This window comes from Stomoxys calcitrans, chromosome 5 (assembly GCF_963082655.1).
Source record: "Stomoxys calcitrans chromosome 5, idStoCalc2.1, whole genome shotgun sequence".
Taxonomy (NCBI): Eukaryota; Metazoa; Arthropoda; class Insecta; order Diptera; family Muscidae; genus Stomoxys; species Stomoxys calcitrans.
The window spans coordinates 55197138-55209954 of record NC_081556.1 but is presented as its reverse complement, the minus strand read 5'-3'; the positions used below and the strand labels follow the sequence as shown (position 1 = coordinate 55209954).

Sequence of the window (12817 nt, the reverse complement as noted above, 5' to 3'; positions counted from 1 at the left end):
TAGATGCTTCACTTGCTGTTGCTATCGAAGTACCTTTAAGTTTCCTCCTTACCGGATGGCGCACACCTTGAGCCCAATCTAACCGGATGACCTACCCACACAGGGCTTGCCGGGTACCAGGATCAGGATCTGAGAGAATCCTTGTTTCCACACATGTGCCATTGGTCGCGAAGGCAAAGCTTACTTATTGACAAAATCTTGGGCTGCGCCTGGCCAAATCTCGCCATTCTTCTTTAGGGCCCAACGACGGGGGATTTTCAGTTTCCTGCAATCCTCCAGACTTTAGAGATGTGGTTGATAGTTACTCTGACAAGATGGTCTCCTGATTCTTCAATCACAACACTTCTCTAGACCTTCAATTTCAACTTTTTGAATCCCTGGAATACATCTCCGTTAGACTTGTAGAGGTCTTCGAGACGTTTAGTGCGAAAACTACATGTCGCCATCAGCCTCATCCAATCTACCAATCTTCAAGTCGGTATTTGAAAGATTGGCATTACATTGGCTTAGTCTGCCAAGTATGGATTCAGGATCTAAGAGAATCCTTGTTTCCACACATGTTCCATTGGTCGCGAAGGCAAAGCTTCCTTATTGACAAAATCTTGGGCTGAGACTGGCCAGATCTCGCCATTCTTCTTTAGAGCGCAACGACACCCTTCCATGGAATGTTGATCCCCGAAAGCAATTAAGGGAACCTCTCTCCTTATCGGTGAGAGTTTAAGGATCATTCCCACCAAGCCTCTTAATAAACCTAAGAGCGATGAGCATATTCGTTAGCCAGGGAAGGCCGATGGTCCAGGCAAATTATAAGCATGCGATATAAAATAAGTTTGGTCTTGTCCTTAAGACTCGAACCAATTGTCTTAGTCGAAATCCCCTGCCCCATAAAACCCACGCAAATGGCAAAAAATAAAAGCTCTATTTTACTCGTTATACCACAGGAATAGGTCAAAATTTCAAGGTACCAGAGCAAAGTTTTCAGAAAACACCCAATCCGATGGTGGTGGCTGTAAAAAGCTGTTTTAGAGGAGAATAGAACAAAAATTATCCAAAAATTGAAATTGGGTTAACTCATTATCCCAATTATAGACCTCTAATTTTGGCTGAAACTTTTTGTACAAAACGAATAGGAGTTGTGCCCTGGTAAGAAGAAGCAACATGGGCAGTTTTACCCAATTTACAATGTACATCATTTAAAAGTAGATATGTAACACTGCTTAGGTGTGACTTATCTTCCTATGGACCTATTTGGAGACCGTATCTGATGAAGATGTTGGCATAAAAGATCGATTACGAATTTCAATGCACTTTAAATGGTTTCAGAGTATTCTTCGTGTAGCTACCAAAGGAATGAGAAATTAGGTTTATCTCCCCTCTAAGGCAGTGGGAAAAATCAGGATGAGTAAATAACACAATGTGACATTATTTTAAATTTCACCCTTCAGCATTAACTTTAACACTTTGTCTAATATGTAGACAGACACCTCAAAGAATAAACCATGCGTAAACTGTAAGCCTATTTGCTGCAGTGCGTACATGCCAGATTACTGGTATTTGGCACTCGCTGCGCAGAGCACTATACTCTTCAAAGAAGTGCTTGCAGCATTTTGCGGCCTGTAGACCACGTATATCCATGGGGAAAAATGAAAAATCGCAAAAGCAGACACTAAGCTTTTGTGAGTGTGTCTGGTGTCGGGGCTGGTGCATGTTGCCCGGCCATAACACAATAATTTCGTCTGGTAATTCTCGTATTTGGGGTAAATAATAAACCGCGACGTTCAACGACCGTTGGACAAATGAATTCAGTTACAACTAACATCATGCAATAAAGCCATAAAAGCAAACAAGCAACATAAAATTTCCTTTGGACAGATGTTGGCTGTGTAGGTTGGCATTCTTGCTGCTGCTTTCGCGGCATGCTTGCCACTGACTTTTGTTACTGCTTGTGCTAGTGGTCTTACTGCTCCACTTACTAATGGCAGACAAGAAGTGCATACGACATAATGATGAACATGGTCATCTGTACTTGGGATCTCTATTATTGGAAAGCTAATCTATCTAAAATTTTTGTTGTGAAGTTTCGACAAGACAAGGACAATCTGCGAATGACGAATGCATTTAGTGGGTAAACTATTATTAAGCATCCTAACCGTAATGACAAACAACTGTTTAACCATCATCAGCAATCTAAACTGCTATTAAAATTGTTTCTTGAACCCTAAGCCTGTGAAGACTAAAAACCCAACTGTTTGACAAAGTTTTGATTTTAGTTTTTGAAATAGGTAACACCCAAAAAAAAGGTTAAATATTGTAGTATACCGATCTACTAATATTCTCTTTCTAATACGATTGAGTCATGACCGTTAGCCTGTCTGTCCATTAGGGTTGATTTTTGACGATTATCAAAATCGTAATCTATGACTAATTCTAAAAAGTTTTGATCAAGAAACCACGAGTCTAGCATCAATATCTAACTTCCGGACGATTTCGGAAATTTTATTAATATGGGACCAAAACAGGAATTATGTCGTTAAAAGCCGGAAGCTCGATCCAAAAGATGACTAGTATGTGCATTACAACCGCACTGTGGACGACGCAATCTGATACACTGAATTTAATGCTACAGCTTGTGCTTAAGGACAATATGGGAAGACAAATTGCTGGGATCATTGCTGTGAGGCAAAACGAAATTTTCTTTGGTCATGCGGCGACTGCAGATACTGTATTATCCTTAATACAATGCTTGATGTTCTAGGCAGTGTGAATTAAGTTAAGTTAGGTTTGGGTGGCAGTCTTCTTTCTCAGCGGACTCGACTATTTTATTCCATTGTGACACCATGAGTAGCGACAGTCCAGACTTCCGGTGGGAATCCAACTCATGACCCCTGCACTAGTAGTCCGAGCGCGTTGCTCGGTTACCGGCAGACCCGGCAAACATTGTGGATTACATATTGCCTGATCCAGTTTTTAGACCACTATTGTACCTGGTAGAACAGATTGAAACTCATATATCCTTGGTAATAGAAGATGGGCAGACTACTATCCGTACAGTTCTAAACTATTGAGTTGCCCAAAAAGTAATTGCGAATTTTTTAAAAGAAAGTAAATGAATTTTTAATAAGACTTAGAATAAACTTTAATCAAATATACTTTTTTTACACTTTTTTTCTAAAGCAAACTAAAAGTAACAGCTGATAACTGACAGAAGAAAGAATGCAATTACAGAGTCACAAGCTGTGAAAAAATTTGTCAACGCCGACTATATGAAAAATCCGCAATTACTTTTTGGGCAACCCAATAGATGACCAGACAGGGCTTTGCGGTGTACTCCGAAGAACTCTGCAAATTTGCCTATGAACATTTCATTAAGGAACAGTAGCAATTTTCTCACGTAACACTGAGTGCTGTCCGATTCAAGTATAAACTCAATTATAAGGGGCCTTGATCTTATAGCCGAGTCCGAACAGCCGCCGCAGTGCGACCTCACAAATGGCGCTAGCATTAGAAGGGGACAATCACCGCTGAAACATTTTTCCGATGTTCTCGCCAGTATTCGCACCCAGGCGTTCAGCGTCATAGGCGGATGTGCTAGTCTCTGCTCTACGGTGGCCTCCAGATATAGATTTAGATGTAACTCCCATATAAATATTTTTTCTGATTTTCACTTCGAGAGCCATTGCAGGCGCATTTGTCTATCAATCTTCTTATAATCTTCCACAATAACATATTCTATAATTTCTACTATGTGTACAATATATCATATCAACAATCATAACAATATAACCTTACGTCCTTTCAGTTATAGCCTCGTCGTCCTATCAACCGTACCGCAGAGGCTGGCATCGCCCGCCTATGACGCTGAACGCTTGGGTTTTCAGCGGTGTTTTTCCCCTCTTAATGCTGGCAACATTTGTGAGGTACTATGCCAAGTAAAAACTTCTCCCCGAAGAGGTGTCACACTGCGGCACGGAGTTCGGACTCACCTATAAGAAGGAGGCCCCATCATGAAGCTTAAACTTGAATCGGATAGCAAATCTGCAATTTGTAGAGTTCGGAGTCATAATAAAAAATCATTTTAAAAAACTTCATCTTAATCGGATAAGAATTGCTTCCTACTAACGATGAAGAAGTCAAATCGGAAGATCACGCTATATGAGGACTTATGAACAAAACTGCATAATGCTCACAACCCAAACCGCACTACGGTGAATAAAGGACACATACCCAAATTTATTATCAAAAACTTTAAAACACTTCACAACACTACTAACGCGAGGACGTCGAGTGTGAACATTTTTACGGACAGTAAAATGGCCATAAGGGCAATAACAACAAGGACGGTAAGGTCACGAACAGTCTTGTAGTGGAAGAAGTAGGTTGACGCCTTCTCTGATGAAATGGCAGACGATTTGGCAGTGGAGGCTAAAGAACTGCGTCGATAATCTTGGCTAACCCGAAGCCTTTTGGGTCGACGCAGTCCGATTTGAAGGCTTGGGCGACAATCGCTTATGTAACACTGATGAACAGCGAAACGGTCGGTAGGACGGCGATCCTGGTCATGAGAGGAAAAGGCTATTACTGAAAGGAAGTAAGAAGGAGGTCAGTATAGCTTTTGGTGTCATAATGGGACACATAGAACAACGAGCTCACTTATGCAAAATTGATGCGGCAAGTGATAGCATGTTTGGTCATGTGGGTAAAATTATGAAACGTTGGAGCATTTTCAATGTTTTTGCGTTCGCGGCTAACATACACAGGTACTTAGGTGGGGACACGATACCAAACATGAACCAACTTAGGGGAGTGGTATGGAAAACAATTTAGGATTTTGTAAGTGTTTTTTTTTTTCTTTCGAGGTTACTTTTCAGTTTTTATAGCGCACAACAAGCCGATTACTAGCTTAGGCGTATGTCCATATTGCCATGGGGCGGATTAATGTCTGCATCCTCTTTTCAACCTAACCTAATTTATCAGCAGATATGCACCCTCCTTTCAACTTAACCTAACCTAACATGTGCAAATAATCTACATACCACGGCCACTAAAAACTCATAGTTCATGGCACAGCTCCAATATTGGGTGAGTTGACGTAATCAAGGGTTCCCTAACGATATCCATCAATAAACGAAAATCGAAAAAATGGAGCTGACATATATAATTTATGCGGGAAGGGCTCGATATTTTCAGCCAAATCCCCTTTGCCATGATCCTGCTTCAAGGATAGGTCCTTTAGTCGTTTTATAAAATCAAGATAGCATGCAAGGGAAATGAGTGATCCCTAAATTTTTTGCGCTGATCCTCTTTAATGCTAAGTTCGTTGAGCATACATGTGGTAGTTACGACCAAATTACATACACAAAGTGGAAACAATAGAAGAAGACATGGTAAGTCATAACGCAAGTCAAGATGGTGTTTAAATAAGTGACATTTCAGAGTAAACCACGATGCTGATAGCTTTTCTGGGCTAAATGTCTGAGGGGCCACCCCACCCCACAAAACACCCCTATATCGAACATACATATTTACCGACCTCCCCATATTGCCGACGGCACCGGAGCGCAGAGGTTAATATGTCCGCCTGTGACGCTGAACGATTGGGTTCTAATCCCATCAGTGGTTTTCCCCTCCTAATGCTGACAACATTTGTGAGGTACTATGTCAAGTAAAACTTCTTTCCAAAGAGGTGTCGCACAGCGGCACGCCGTTCGGACTCGGTTACAAAAAGGAGGCCCCTTAACATTGAGCTTTAACTTGAATCGGACTGCTATCATTGATATGTGAGAAGTTTGCCTCTGTTCCTTAGTGGAATATTCATCGGCAAAATTTGCAAAAAATTTGCAATTTGGCAATGTGGGGCTCAAATAAAAGGAATTAGATACGAAATTGGGACCACTTTCAGGACCAAGTTTCTGGGGGTCAATACCACCTCTTATCGCCCAAACCACCACCCTTGGGGACTTCCCACTCCAAAAATTCCCATAAGAGAGGGCTCAAAAAAGTTGTTTTTTTGATAGATGACCCTTAACCCTCCGAGCGAATTTATAGACCAATAATGATCATATGGGGTGCAAATAAAGGTATTAATGTTGTTATACTGTTAGTCAAGCGACATAAACATACAGTTTTCGTAGCATGGTATTTCACTAAAAGCTCTTTAATTATCGAAAAAAAATTTTTAAAGGATAATTTTGTTCCATATAATGAAAAGGCGCAACGGATCCGGCCCGGTTCGGCTGGTCTGTTATAAAATATAGACAAAACCAACTAAGTATATCAAACTGGACAGTCCTATAATATGATACTATGAAATAACCCAGAGTTGAAAATGTTTTTTCCTACAAAATAATGTCAACATTGAAATCATTTTTGGCGGGTAACCCGTCGGTACCTGCTTCCTTGTTTTTCTTTAGTCGGGTCACTGCTACTTGGACCTCATTCTGACTAGGAGGTAAACATTCTATACCATCATCAGGGATTGGTTCTGCGACATCCGCTACGCCGCCAACGTCGGCGTCTGGCGATCTCTCTAATCTCTTGCTAATATATGAACGGCATATTTCCTGGAAGGAAGTAGTGTTGTAAGCTGAAACGTATACAAACAAATTATTGGAACCTCAGCATACTATGTGCCGTACACAAGAAAGGAGACAAGACGGAATGTGCCAACTACAGAGGAATAAGTCTCCTCCCCATCGCATACAAGATACTCTCGAGCGTACTGTGTGAAAGATTAAAACCTAAAGTCAATGAGATAATTGGGCCCTATCAATGCGGCTTTAGAGCTGATAAACCCATCCTGGACCAAATATTCACACTGCGCCAAATCCTGGAAAAGACCCGAGAAGGACAAATCAACACCTGCCAACTCTTTGTTGACTACAAAGCCGCCTTTGTTACTCCTTTGCGTTCAAAGGTATTTAAAGCCATGTCTGAGTTTGGTATCCCTGCAAAATTAATACGACTCTGCAGGATGACACTTGCTGATACGCGTTCCTCAGTAAGAATAGGAAAGAATCTCACCGAACTATTTAAAACCAAACGAGGTTTTAGACAAGGAGACAGCCTATCGTGTGATCTCTGTTATATTCTGTTGGAAAAGATTTTACGAGATACAGAGGTGAATAGATATGGCACACTAATCACAAGAGAACACAAGCTACTCGCCTATGCCGACGACATCGATATCGTAGTTCGGTCAACGGAAGTAGTAACCGCCTTTGAAAGAATCGAAAGAGAGTCAGTGAAAATGGGTCTGGCAGTAAATGGAGGTAAGACGAAATGGATGGTTTCAGCTCCCAAAATTCCTTGCACAACCGAGCAGATAAAGAAAATGGAGAAAGTTGGCAGCCACAACTTTGAGATAGTCAATAACTTTATCTACCTCGGCACCGCCGTAACCGAAACGAATGACACCAGTTTTGAGATAAAGCGAAGAATAATACTGGCAAACAGATGCTACTTTGGACTGAGTAGGTAGTTTTCAAACAAGGCCACGTCTCGACAGATGAAGATTACACTACACAAGACACTGATACTATCCGTGCTGTAGTATGGTTCTGAAGCATGGGTACTTGTAAAAGCAGATGAGGCCGTGCTTGGAGTATTTGAGAGATAGATTCTTCGTAATATATATTTGCCAGTTTGCGTTAATGGTGAATATAGGCGACGTATGAACTACGAGCTGTATGAGCTTTATGACGACGATACCATAGCTACACACATCAAAATACAATGGCTGCATTGGCTAGGTCATGTTGTCAGAATGGATGAAGAAGCTCCAGCAAAGAAGTCTTTTGAAGGCGAACACGGTGATATACGCAAACCGGAAAGACCAAAAGCCCGATGGAAAGATCAAGTTGTGGGAGACACCTCGAAACTTGGTGTCAGAGATTTTAGAATGAGCGCAGAAGATCGAGGCGCTTTGAACGCTATTCTACGTTCGGCTAGTGGAATAAATATTCTGTCATAGCCAATTAAAGTAAGTAAAGTAAAGAGCGCTAGAATTTTTCAAATCAAATTTAAGAAAAATTTAAAATGTGATTTGCAGAGTCACACAAAATCGAATTAAGCTGTCAAAACACGTGCTGTGCTTTTCACCATTGATATCTGAAATAAGTCAAAGGGTGCTGAGTTTTGCTGGGCCGAATCTTATATACCCTCCACCATGGATCGCATTTGCCAAGTTCTTTGCACGGTATCCCTTTTTAGCAAACATGGAATAATGGATAAGAATTACTATGATATTGGAGCTATATCAAGTTATGGTATGGTTCAGATCATAATTGAAGACCAATGTTGGAGACCATAGAAGTAGAAGTCGTAAAATTTCAACCTATTCGGATAAAAATTATGCTCTTTAGGTCCTCAAGAAGTAAAATCGAGAGATTGGTTTATATGGCATCTATATTTGGCTATAGACCGATTTAAACCATATTTGGCTCCTATATTGAAAGTCATGGGAGAAGCCGTTGTACAAAATCGGATAAGAATGGTGCCCTCTAGAGGCATTAGAAGTGAAAACCGGATATCGGTTTATATGGCAGCTATATCAAGTTATTAACTGATTTGTACTACACTTAGAACAGTTGTTGGAAGTCATAACAAAACACTTCATGCATAATTTAAGTCAAATCGGATAAGAATTGCGCCCTCTAGTGGCTCAAGAAGTCAAGATCCAAGTTTGGATCTAGCTTTTTTCTTTCGAAAGTTAGCGTGCTTTCGAAAGACATATGGACGGACGGACATGGATAAATCGACTTAAAATATCATAACGATCAAAAATTTATATGTGTATTTTATGGGGTCTTAGATGAACTTTTTGAGGTGTCACAAACGGAATGACGAAATTAGTATACCCCCATCTTATGGTGAAGGGTGTAATTAAGGATAGTACCGTTAATATATTCAAGTAAAAATATATAACAAAAATCCTAAGGATAATGATCAGTGAAGTGTTAAAGTCATGTCCTCTCTAGAGGACTTCGGTAATGAAAGAGTTAGTGTTAGAATATGATTATACAATATTTATACCCTACACCACTACTGTGGTACAGGGTATTAAAACTTAGTGAATTAGTTTGTAACACCCAAAAGAGGTAACACCCATTGATAAGTATACCGATCCACTCAGAATCACTTTCTGATTCGATCCAGTTATGTCCGTCTCTCTGTCTGTCTGTCCGTCTGTCCATGTTAATTTGTGTACATACAGGTCGCAATTTTCATCCGATCGTCTTCAAATTTGGTATGGGCGTGTCTTTCGGCCTAGAGACGAAGCCTTTTGAAATTGGAAAAAATCAGTTTAGATTTGGATATAGCTCCCATATATATGTTCGTCCGATTTGCAATAATACTGCAATAATATGGTCATTTGTAAACCGATTTTCTCGAAATTAAGCAGGAACGATTTTCTTGTGACTCCCGACATTACAGATTTCATAAATATCGGTTCAGATTTGGATATAGCTCCCATATATATGTTCGTCCGATTTGCAGTAATAATGTAATAAAATGGTCGTTTGTTACCTGATTCTCTCGAAATTTTGCAGGAAGGATTTTCTAATGACTCTCAACATTGCTGGTTAATTTCATGGAAATCGATTCAGTATTAGTTATAGCTCCCATATATATGTTCGTCAGATTTTGGGTAATTGGAAATAATGTTGTCATTTGTCAACCGTAGTTATTACAGTTTGAACATATTTTTGCTCGCCGAGGTCCATCAAAAAATGATTCAGAATATGATATAGCTTCCACATTGTACTTATAGGGTAGGTGTAGCGTATTATACAGTCGGCACTGCCCAACTTTTGCCCTTCCTTACTGGTTTTTCTTCAATCTGTTTAAAACTTCATCAAAATCAGACCACTTTTGTGGGGTTTTCATCGAATTTCGATCACATTTAGTCATTTCCGTCCATATTGCACTGATAGGATGGTCGAACATGGTTAGATCCTTAATCCTATTATTGTGATAGAATTCCAATTTCGACGCGATAAAACTCCAAATATCCCAGCTGGGTTAGTAAGAGTGGCAGTTTATTTTTTATACCCACCACCATTCCATGTGTATCACCTCGCAATATTGATCTAGGACCACATAAAGTATATACATATTCTTGATCGCCTCGACATTCTGAGTCGTTCTAGCAATGTCTGTCCGTCCGCCTGTCGAAATCACGATACCGGTCGAACGCGTAAAGCAAACCGCTTGAAATTTTGCATAGATACTTAATATTGATATAGGTCGTTAAAAAATTGCAAATGGGCCATATCGGTTAGATTTCTATATAGCTCCCACATAAACCGATATCCGGATTTGACTTCTTGAGCCCCTGGAAGCCGCAATTTTTGTCCGCTTTGGCTGAAATTTTGCACATAGTGTTCTGTAATGACTTTACACAACTGTGCCAAGTCGGACAAGAACATGATATAGCTCCCATATAAACCGAACTCCCGATTTGACTTCTTGAGCCCCTGGAAGCCGCAATTTATGTCCGATTTGGCTGAAATTATGCAGATAGTGTTCTGTTATGATTTTGAAAAATTGCGTTCGGTCCGAATCGGTCTATAACCGGATATAGCTCCCATATAAACCGACTTGACTTTGACTTCTTGAGCCACTGGAAGCTGCAATTTTTGTCCGATTTTTTTGCACATAGTGTTCTATAATGACTTCCAACAACTGTGCCAAGTAAGGTACAAATCGGTCAAGAACATGATGTAGCTACCATATAAACCGAACTCCCGATTTGACTTCTTGTGCCCCTAGAAGCCTCAATTACATCCTATTTGTGTGAAAATTTTCGGTATATAACCTAATGGAGCTCCCATATAAACCGATCTTCCGATTTGACTTCTTGAGCACCTAGAACCGCAATTTTTGTCCGATTTGGCTGAAATTTTGCACATAGTGTTCTGTTATGACTCTCAACAACTGTGCCAAGTACAGTCCAAATCGCTGTATAACCAGATATAGCTCCCATATTTTTTGGCAGAATTCATGGTGATGAGTTCCCAAGATTTGGCCCTGTCGAACTTAGCACGTTTTTACTTGTTAAAAAGACTTTACACGAAAAAAGTCAAGTATTCAGTACCTACTGAATATCTCTCAGTTTCGTTAACTCAACCCCGAAATCATGAATTCGATTGAGTTTATCTACTCACACTTAACTCCAAGTGCTGTTATAAGTCTATGGTGTGTTAGAGTTGATCATAGCATTATAAGGAAATCACAGTTGTTTATAGTGAACAATATTATTGCTGGAAAGAAATTGTCAAACAACTTGTAGTCTAAATGTTTTACTGAGATTGGTCCTAAAAGCACGTTTACAAAAAAATATGTAATTTTGCCCATGAACATTCCATTTAGGAACAGGGGCTAAGTTCTCACATATTAATGAGTGCAGACCGATTCAAGTTTAAGCTCAATGATAAGGGGCCTCCTTTTTATAGCCGAGTCCGAACGGCGTGCCGCAGTGCGACACCTCTTTGAAGAGAAGTTTTACATGGCAGAGTACCAGCAGCATTTGGAGGGGAAAACCACCGCTGACAATTTTTTTCTGATGATCTCGCCAGGATTCGAACCCAGGCGATCAGCGTCATAGGCGGACATGCTAATCTCTGCGCGACGGTGGCCTCCAAAAAAAAGCACGTTTACACTTCTCATTAAATCCGGATTCATTTCCACTTCAGCTGATTTTATAAAGGGAAAAATTGATGATTGAGCAATTGAAACACGTCTTAATTACCAGTGTTTGGTAGCTTTAAGTGAGCACAATTGATATTTGTGACATGCTCTCCTAAATAAGTTGACAAATAACCTATAAAATAATCGATTTTTTGAATAAAAATTTGAAAAATTTTAAATCACCCTGTGTATTGATGACGTTTTGGGTTTCTTCAATGATTACAACTTAAAACTGTTCGATTGAATTGTTTGTCTTTTTTTATGGAACTTACTAGTGATTGTTTGTGGCATACATTGGGCAATGTTTTCTCATATTGATTGTGATCAAATCCCATGGTGATTGGTTTTGTTTTTCTTCAAGTTTTGCCGCATTTTCTCATATTCGAAAATATTCATCACAAAGTCGTTTTCGTTTCCGTTTTTTTTTTTTTGTTATAAAGCAATTGACACAAAAATTAGTAATCTTTTATATTTCTTAAATGGAAATATCGTAAATTCTGTTCAACAGTTATTTTGCTCGCGTTTTAATGCTAAGAATGAAACACAGTTACACCAGCAGATTTTCATCAATTTCCAATTTTTAATTATCGTGTGGCAGATAAATGGCAATTTCTTGCACCGCACTCAAGTTTTGCACTTTAGCTTGTCCTTTAAGTTTTTTCCAAGACTTTTCGCTGTTTTGTTTTCACACTAATTCAAAGATTTGTTTAGTTTCACTGTGATTTTTTCTTTTTGTGTGTGTTGTGCGAAAATAACACAAGTCCTTGGGTTTATTTTAATCTGTAGCTCAAGTTTATGAGTTTTTTGACTCTCTGCTTAAGTTGGGCCACATAGAACAGTTCGGCAGGTATTTAGTTAAGCTGGCTAGCTAACCAGACAAGTTATTTGAACCGTTCCTTGTGAAAGTTCCGTTTTGACTGAAACGCTAGCATGTCAGACTACAACTTGAAGCAACTCGATGGGAAATGTCTACATTGCAATTTTCTTTGGTCTTTGGGCCGTTTTCACCAAATGCCCGAGAAGCGATTGATGTCTGCTGCTGACAACATTGCAACACCGGCTAGTCAAGGCAGTCGTTATCGTTATCATGGCAGAAACTGGAATGCGCTGTCGACACCGCTGCCGCTGC

General features: G+C 39.8%; 1 long non-coding RNA gene across 1 annotated transcript in view; it reads right to left on the bottom strand.

Annotated features, from left to right (window-relative positions):
* Window positions 1-12577, bottom strand: part of LOC106084905 (uncharacterized) — a 417203-nt gene extending 404626 nt beyond the window's left edge. The window contains exon 1 of the long non-coding RNA XR_009398537.1: window positions 11961-12577. This is a non-coding gene — a long non-coding RNA (uncharacterized LOC106084905). The remainder of the gene's footprint in view (window positions 1-11960) is intronic.
* Between the last annotated feature and the right edge of the window lie 240 nt (window positions 12578-12817).